The sequence below is a fragment of the Cupressus sempervirens genome, chromosome 4, assembly GCF_028749045.1.
Source record: "Cupressus sempervirens isolate cs-2001-9-10 chromosome 4, ASM2874904v1, whole genome shotgun sequence".
NCBI classification, from domain to species: Eukaryota; Viridiplantae; Streptophyta; class Pinopsida; order Cupressales; family Cupressaceae; genus Cupressus; species Cupressus sempervirens.
Window position 1 is genome coordinate 48,970,135 of NC_143121.1, and position 9,048 is coordinate 48,979,182.

Genomic DNA, 9,048 nt, shown 5'->3' on the forward strand with positions numbered 1-9,048 from the left:
AAATTTATCCCACTTATATCATTATAGTTTCCCTCTAAATTATTGAATGGTGGTATGGAGGAAACATCCCTATTGTTTATAATCATTGGAGGATCCTAAATCAATGGCCTAAATCCTATTTTGGGCCAAAATTTTAAAAGGATACTAGGTTTTAAAGAAAGTCTAAAAAGTAAAGACACATGTTCCAAATCAAATATATTGTGGGCCAAAGTGAGAAAGGATAAGAAGCTTAATGGAAAGTCTCTAGAATAGAGACGCATGTCGAATCTACATACTTAACTTGTAACCTAACTTAATTTTTTACCAAATATTGGCTAATATGACATTGACTAAGATAAGAATTGGAAATTGTAGGTGAATATATATAATTTACCACATGGGAAAAAATAGATTGCATTGTCAAAGTCATCACTAAAATAAAAATATTTCTATATTATTATTGGTGATTGGCCTAAGCACATGACCCAATTTTTTGTAAACTATGGGTGATATGGTTACCCTAAAAGAAAAAAAAAATAGCCAAATTTGGGGTTCCTGATGAGTGAGATTAGCCAATTGGCAAATATTAGCCACCAAAGTTATCATTACTTGACTGTGAGGCCTTCCAAGTTAAGGCCAATAAGATTTACAAATTCCAAACTTCAAATTTTCATAGGTCTTTAATTTGGACTTCCATCTCTTCTACTTCACTCACCCATCAGTCTCTCTAAGTGATACCTAACCTAAACCTAAAAACCCCTATTTATACTTGCCAAAATGGCTTAAGAATATTCTAGATCTTTACATAATAGAAGGGAAACCTCAAAATGGTTTGCACACATTCCAAGACAAGATCCTTACATTAAATTCATAATCCAAATTAAATATAAAATTTGGCTCACACTAGAAACTAATCATAGATAAAATCACTCAAGGAAGGAACCAAGCATTAGAAAACATTAAGTTCACTCAATGCACAAAGGAACACTTGGCCAACACTGGACAACTCAACACATACAAAAATGCTTGGCCAACACCAGACAACTTGGCACATGCAAGAACTCGGTAATGAGTGCATCTTGGTAAGAAATCGAGATTAGAATGAACAAAGATGGGAAGGATAGAAAGGCAACCTAGGATGCTCCTTTATCAAAGAGGGAGTGTCATTCCAAATTTACCTACATAAACCATGAGGTTGAGACCAATAGAAAAAATAGAAAGAAGAGAAAGACTATATAGATAATTAGGATATGCATTACATGTGTGTGTATATAAGTATCAAGGTATAGGATCATATGTATATACTAAACTAGAGACACCAAGTTTTGGTTATATTTCTCTTAAAAAAAACATATATATTATTATATCTATAGATTATGCTTTATTCAAAGATACTATAAACAAAAGTTTTAAAAAAATAAGTCATATTTCATTCTTTTATGAGCATAGAGAACCATCTCTTCCTCAATTTTAGGTCCAACATCTTCATCTACTACCATATATGGTTTAACCTGTCTCATTTGGTCTTTCTCTTTCATATCCTTATTATCTTTCTTTGATAATGATCGAAAAAATGATTTGAATTCTATCTAGATGTAGATCATCAAAGCATTCTGGAACACCATATCCCCTCTATTTTAAATTTCTTTGAACCAAATAGTATTCTTAGATAGCACAATATGGAGTCATCTAAGGAGGAAATTTATATTCCTGACCACTTCCACAAATAATTGTCAAAAAGTGTTATCTTTGAAGACTAGAATGGATTAGCTTACAAGTCCCCATTTTTTTCTAAGATCTCAATTCCTTATTCCATGTAGTCCTCCAAGTAGGATATCTCTATCCTTTCATTCACACTATACATGAATTTATCCAAACCACCCAAGATTTATTTGCTAAAGATAACCCCACATAAATAAATTATATCTTTTTGGTGAACCCTGGCTATGAGTAGAATGACATTAAAGATGACAAAAATATCACATTTAACTCTAAACTTAAACTCATTATCAAAGTGGTCTTCCTCTAAGATAATTTGCATAACACATCTAGCTAAATCATCTAAGTGTCTCACCATCCTGTCCAAGTGCTCAAGTTTAATGATACCCTTGAATTTTATTCCTATTATTAGACATATGGAATAAGAGGATGTCAATTTAAAATTAAGTTCAGACTATGATGGAGCATTCCAAATTCCCCCTTAACTAGTAATAACTATGAATAAAAACCATTTAATTACCAAAGGGCATAGTAGTGAAAGTTCCTAAGATGAGGACCAAAAACTATACCAAGAAAACAAATTAAATGATAAACCTACAAAGTTTGTACCAAATATATATATTTCTGTGTGTGTGTGTGTGTGTGTGTGTGTGTGTGTGTGTGTGTGTGTGTGTGTGTGAGAGAGAGAGAGAGAGAGGTCATTTTTATAAAACCAATTACATGGTTTATAAAGGCTATTGGATTACATCAACACATAAATATATCACTAGTCTAACCTTAAGAAAAACTAGTAATAACAACTCATGAGCATATTTGAGACTTAAATAACTAAATGAATTTTTCATTATCTCTTTGAAAATAGACATATTCAAAGACACTTTTGCACATAATGTGAATCCAAAAATCTCATTAAATATCCCTCCACCGTATCCCCTTTAGAATGTCTCCTCCCCCACTACATTGCAAATTATCTTGTATTTATAGGCTCCTTTAAAATAACCTCCTTGTAACTACCTTTTCCATCTTCACATTAGAAACTGCCCCACTGTCACACAAAATGACTTTTGTTTGAAACCTCTCAAATCTTGTACAAAAAGAGTCAATTTCCTAGGTTAGTTACAATAGGTAACATAAGTCACCTTTTACAAAAGGATAATACTATTACGAAGTAATTGGTAAATATTTTTTTGATATTAATAGAGACCAAGAGGTCAATATATACAAAAGAATAAAGTGATGGTTCCTTAGGAAATGATCGTAACAAATAGAAACATTCTATTCTAGCTAAAAGAAAGCTAATAGATAACTACAGATTAACTAATATTAGAAACATTCTAATATTTATAGTAGATTACAAATAGATAGCCATTAACTAACAATGGAATCTTATCTATTATTGTAATACCCTTCCTTAATGGTTAATCTATCCAAAGCAAAAAGTATAAAAGACAAATTTTGTCTGCTTAAAGTGCTTCACACTATTTGTTATGGATTACAAACCAAATTGCTTAGATAGGTCAGTTAAGTGCTTTCAACATTCAACCTTCAAGTGCCCATTCTTGTGGCAATAGTTGCATTAAATGAGTTTTTCTTGGAGCCTTGTAAAGCTAGAGCAAAGGACCTCTATTGAGAAGACTGTTGTGAACCAAAACCACATTATCATTTTCACAATATTTGAAGATGGTTAGCATCCATTGTTTTCACATCCCATAATTTTGACCGCTGAATTTTGAATTTCTCTCAAGAAGAATAGTTTTCATAGATGTCATGACGACAACACGTTTTTCAATGAAAATGTGTGAAAATCTTTGAAGGCATGTACTTCAAGGAAAAAGATAGAAGACCCAAAAAATTGAGGTACCTAGAAAAAATAGATGAAAACCTAGTTAAGCTATCAAAAACCCACCAAGAATCTCTTTAAAAAAAATTATCCAGTACAGAAAATTAGTGTTTCAAACAAAAACAACCCTAAGTGTAAAACAACTTAGAAAAATAACAAATTTGCAGAGAGAATTATAGAATCTAGGCACGTATAACTAGAAGAGGTTTGTATAAAATCTAGACACCTCCAAATAGGCAAAAAGTGACCACTTTTTAAAAATAAAAGTGGAAAAAATGGGCCTCAAAATAAACATGCAATTTTCAAAGAAATTTGGATGCAAGTGACCAAAAAATATGGGTGTGAGTTGCAAAGAAAGGGTGCCAAACAGACCTCCACGTGAACAATAGAGAATAACTCTCAATTTTTAGAGGATTCAATTGTGCTAGTTGTAGATAGAAGGGCACCAGTTTGCAAACCGAAAAAAATTACGAGAGTCATAAACAAAATGACGCAATTTTTTGGCAGAAAACACTAGTCAAACTAGAGGTTTTAGAAGAAAATATGCATGAAAATAATTTTATAAATAAAATGCAGATAATTTCAACCAAGAAATTATAATTATTTTCGAAAAAATTTAGAGTATTGGCTCTGATACCATATTACGAAGTAATTGGTAAATATTTCCTTGATATTAAGAGAGATCGAGAGGTCAATATATACAAAAGAATAAAGTGTTGTTTCCTTAGGAAATGATTGTAAAGAATAAAAATATTCTATTTTAGCTAAAAGAAAGCTAAAGAATGCTAACAAATAACTATAGACTAACTAATATTAGAAATATTCTAATATTTATAATAAATTTTAAATAGATAACCATTAACTAATAATAGAAGCTTATATATTATCATAATAAATGCAAATTTTTGAAAAGGTCGAGAAAATAATTAATCTCATTCTGATAGTTTTCCTTCTTTGTCTATTTTATATTTGTTCTCGTAACCACTTCACTATTGATCATTTGAGAATAAAAATAGCTACACAAGATATATGATCTTAATATTCTAGTTGAATCTTGAAAGAGAAAGCCTAAATAACTATTATTTAAATATTGTTAAAAATATTAAAATAATCACATTTCGATTCTAAATAATAAATTGACAAATTAATATATTAAGAAATAATGGTATTCATGAGATAATGGAGTGGTTCCAACATAACGTTCTCCATTAGGTGATACCATTGATGGTCTATTGTCTTCACCTATTTGAACCTAGTTGAACCTTTGTATTGAAGTTCCAATATTTGTTTTGCTGATATAGGTTGAATGGTTATAATTTTTCTTTCCGACTTCTAATGTGATCAGTTCAAAGACTCCCAGCAGCAGCTGTGGTAAAACCGCACACTATTAACTTTCCAAATTTGAGGACAAGATGAAGCAAACAAACCTAGACCGGCATCTTAATCAAGAGCCCTTCCATTGAATCAAGTCACAAGCTACGGTTTGATGAATAAACTCACCAGATTATGAAAAAATAGGTTTTAAAAGTCATATTTTATGCTATCATTTTTTAATGAATCGATGCAGAAAACATTACATAAGAGGGGAAGGGCAGTTCATAAACTACCCAATGGGTAAAATAAAGAAAGAGGAGACATCAGTCAAAAAAGAAAATTTTGCACATTCTATAATTCTTGTAAAAGCAATTAACTATTTGAAGGTATTTTGTTTCTATATCTTTGTCTGAAAGCCGATTTTTTAGTCCAAGTTTCTAAGAAAAGCATAGAGATTTGAACATCCATGAACTTACAAATTAAAGCGTATTGGAACATCATGTATAACATCATCTAGATCCACATGTAAATTGATATCTGCGATATGCAATGGTTCTGGGTTATACACAAAACGGATTCCTTGAAATGGCTTTAGGAACTGTCAAACTATCGGACAGACATAATGGTACATAAACAAACCTAATTTTATTTAATATAACATGCAAAAACCAAATACATATAAAACTAGCAATAGACTGCCCTCCGTGTTATTTTGCAGATCGACATTATATATTAGGAAAACAATTTCCCCAAAATCTAATAAAGGCAAAAATCTACAATTTCCTTACAAACTTTTACCATAATTGTATCTGATGGCAGTCGAATAATGCAACTATTTTCTCAATCTAGTGAAAAGATAAACGATAAAGCTGTCCATGATCTCGAAGCATTTTCTGCTCCAAGTGGTGGTAAGACACAACACTCCAATCACAATAGAAAACCCAACTGCATAGCTCATTCCCAGCCCAACTCCCCACCATACATCATCCTCTTCTTCTTCGTCTGTCTTGGTAGCATTCGTCCCTGGGGGAACGTTTGCAGGACAGGATTTATTTTGGTGAAGGCCGCAACAATTTGTATTGAGTTGGAGGCCGCACAGATCTGAATTGTTTGAAAAGGATGGTGCCTCAAACGTTAAGAGCTGACCCCCTTGTGGTATCTTTCCTGAAAGATTATTGTGAGACATGTCCAAATAACCCAAGAATGTGAGGGATTGCAGCTCCAAAGGGATACTTCCTGAGAGTTGGTTGTGTGAGATATCAAGGGACTGCAGCTGTGCCATGTTCCCCAAAGCCTTCGGAATTTCACCCGTGATATTGTTTCTTGAAATATTTAGAACAACCAAACCATGGAGCAATCCAATGTTGTCAGGTATTCCACCTGTTAAATTGTTGTTTGACAGATCAATACACTTTACCAGTGCCAATGATCTTACATACTCCATCTCCTGTGCTTTGTTAGTGATTGTCACTCGATCTACATACATGGGAGTAGAAGGACCACCACGGATAAAAGTCTCGACATGAAATATTTCAGAAGTCGCTGACTGATTTTTCATGGCCTCCAGGGATAGGATGTTGGCTGGAATCCCTCCTGAAAATCTGTTGGACGAAAGATCTAAGATTTGAAGAAGTGGCAACGTTGTAACTTGTGAAGGTATCATGCCTTCAAATCTATTTGATCTCAAGATCAAGATCTTAAGATTTGAAAGTTTCTCTATCCAATTTGGAATGGTCCCCATCAATTTGTTATTGCCCAAATCTAGTATCTCCAACAGCTTACAATTTGCAAGACAGGATGGGATATATGAATTTAATCCATTCCCACTTAATTTTAGTGTTCGAAGAGTAACAATTCCTCCGAGCCACCATGGCAACTCGCCCTCCAAATAATTATTCTCTAAGTTCAACATATCAATAGGAGAGCAGTTTTTGAAATTGTCATGAATGTTACCTGTAAGCTTGTTATTTGAGAGATCCACAATCCGTATTCGGCATACCGAAGGTGGAATCCTACCATTGAGCTGATTTCGAGAGAGACAGATATTCAAGAGAATGTTTACCAATTTTTTCTGGAATGGATCCACTCAGCTGATTCTCTGACAAGTCCAACACATTCAAGCGATCATAATGAAGCGGAAGTTGACCTTGTAAATTATTGCTATGCAAGTCCAGAATCCGAATTCCCGACCGAGTTGCCCTTAAGGAACTAGGTAGAACTCCTGCAAAGGAATTATGAGAAAGATTCAGATACCAAAGAGAACTGATACCCCATATCCACTCTGGAATATATCCTGCAATACTGCAGTTGGACAAATCCACACTCTCAACATAATATTGAGTTATTAGGAATGTTGGAAACTCGCCTTCCATGTTACATGAACTTAATCCCAGTAATCCCAGAGAGAATTTCGGAATCCATGTTGGACTGATCTTGACAGTTAAAAGATTCTCGGAGATGTCTAGCTCGCCTAGTTGACTGAGACCATCAATGTGAGACTCTGAAAATATCCCAGTTAATGCATTGTGGCTCAAATCAAGATGTGTAAGGTTGTCTAGCTTACTTTCAGGAGACGGAATGCTGCCCTTCAATTGATTGTAGCTCAGATCAACATAATGGAGGTTTGGGAATGCAGTGAAGAGCATCGGAGGAATGGGACCATCCAAAAGGTTATGGGAAAGATCAATGTAGGCCAAAGGAAAAGGTCTTCCCAAGGAGGGAGATTTATCCCCAAATGGTGGGATGTGCCCTCTTAACATGTTATATCCGAGATCCAATTTTCTAAGCGCTGTGAGATTCTCCATAGTGATTGACAAACTCTCAACATGGCAGTATGAGAGATCCAAGATAGTTAAAGAGGACATGTTGGCAACGGAATCTGGAATACTTCCTCCCACCGATGTGAGTGAAAGATCGAGGGTGTGAAGGGGAGCAGAGTGTTGGGGTCGAATGGTTGACAGGTTCCCTCCCAGATCATAGTTAGAGGACAAGTCGACTAGTTGCAGTCTTGGAAGGCTCAGAAGGGCAGAAGGAATGCTAAGTTTCAATTCATTCGAGGAAAGATCGAGGTGGGTAAGATTGGCGAGGCTTGCAATGGAAGGGGGAATCTCTCCAGACAGGGCAAAGTTAGGTATTTGAAGACGGGTGAGAGAATACATGGTGGAGAGGGCGTTGTCCAACTCATGATTGCTTTCAACTCTAGACATATTCACTCCGTCAAGGATAAGCTCCCTCAAACCTCCCATGTTTCCCATCCACGTCCGCATATCCACCATTCTCAGATCACTGTTGGATAGATCCAAGTAATCCAAAGTAGACATGTTCCCCACTTCCCTGGGAATATCTCCACTAAACCCAGCACAGGATAAGTCCAAGAAGCGCAAACTCTTGAGCCTGCTCAATCCAGGAGGGATGGGTCGAACCCAATCAAAATCATTCCAACTGAGATCGAGGTGCTCCAGGTGTTGGAGATTGAACAATGGGGAAAGAACATCCCCATCTACTTTGCTGCTCAGAGACATACCTTCATTACGAGCATCCCGGGAACTGTGGAGATCGAGACGAACAACGTGTAGTGTGTGAGGATGGCATTGGATTCCATTCCACTCACAGCAGTTGAAACCATGCCATGAATTGAGAATTTGATCGGATGGATCAAGAACAGATGCCCTGAAACGCAAAAGGGAATCTCTTTCATGGCCTCCACAAGACATACTGCCATTAAGGTGCAAGAGCAGTAGAAGAACGGGTACAGCTGCCCAAAACATTTTTGATTGGAAGCCACGGGCATCGATCGCTTCTTTTCTCTGGTTTTGAGCGCCTCGAATTAGATAATTAAAGAATGACTCCAATCCTGTGTGTGCGCAACTCGGGAAAATTTGCAGGACATCGAAGAAAATAATTGGAAACTTACATCGGGTGACGACTTTGACATTGTTACTACGCAGTGGAGGGGGCTTCTTACAAACTTCCTCCCTCTAATTAAACGACAAACCGCGTTGTAGTCGGTCAATTTCCAGTATTTTTTCTCTTGGAACCGCTTCCACCATTTTGATTGTTGACTGGCGTACCTTCTTTGAAGTTTTAGTTAATATATGTATTTCTCTATTAAAATGGATCGAGTTTTTGTTTGTACCACTCTTTATATTCATATTCTGTAAAATGGAACGTGTTTCTATTCATCTGCCCGGCATTGC

At 35.4% G+C, this 9,048-nt stretch overlaps 1 pseudogene; it reads right to left on the reverse strand.

The window, feature by feature from the left end:
* Positions 1-5,525: 5,525 nt before the first annotated feature.
* Positions 5,526-8,619, reverse strand: LOC149559869 (uncharacterized; annotated as a pseudogene).
* Positions 8,620-9,048: the final 429 nt, after the last annotated feature.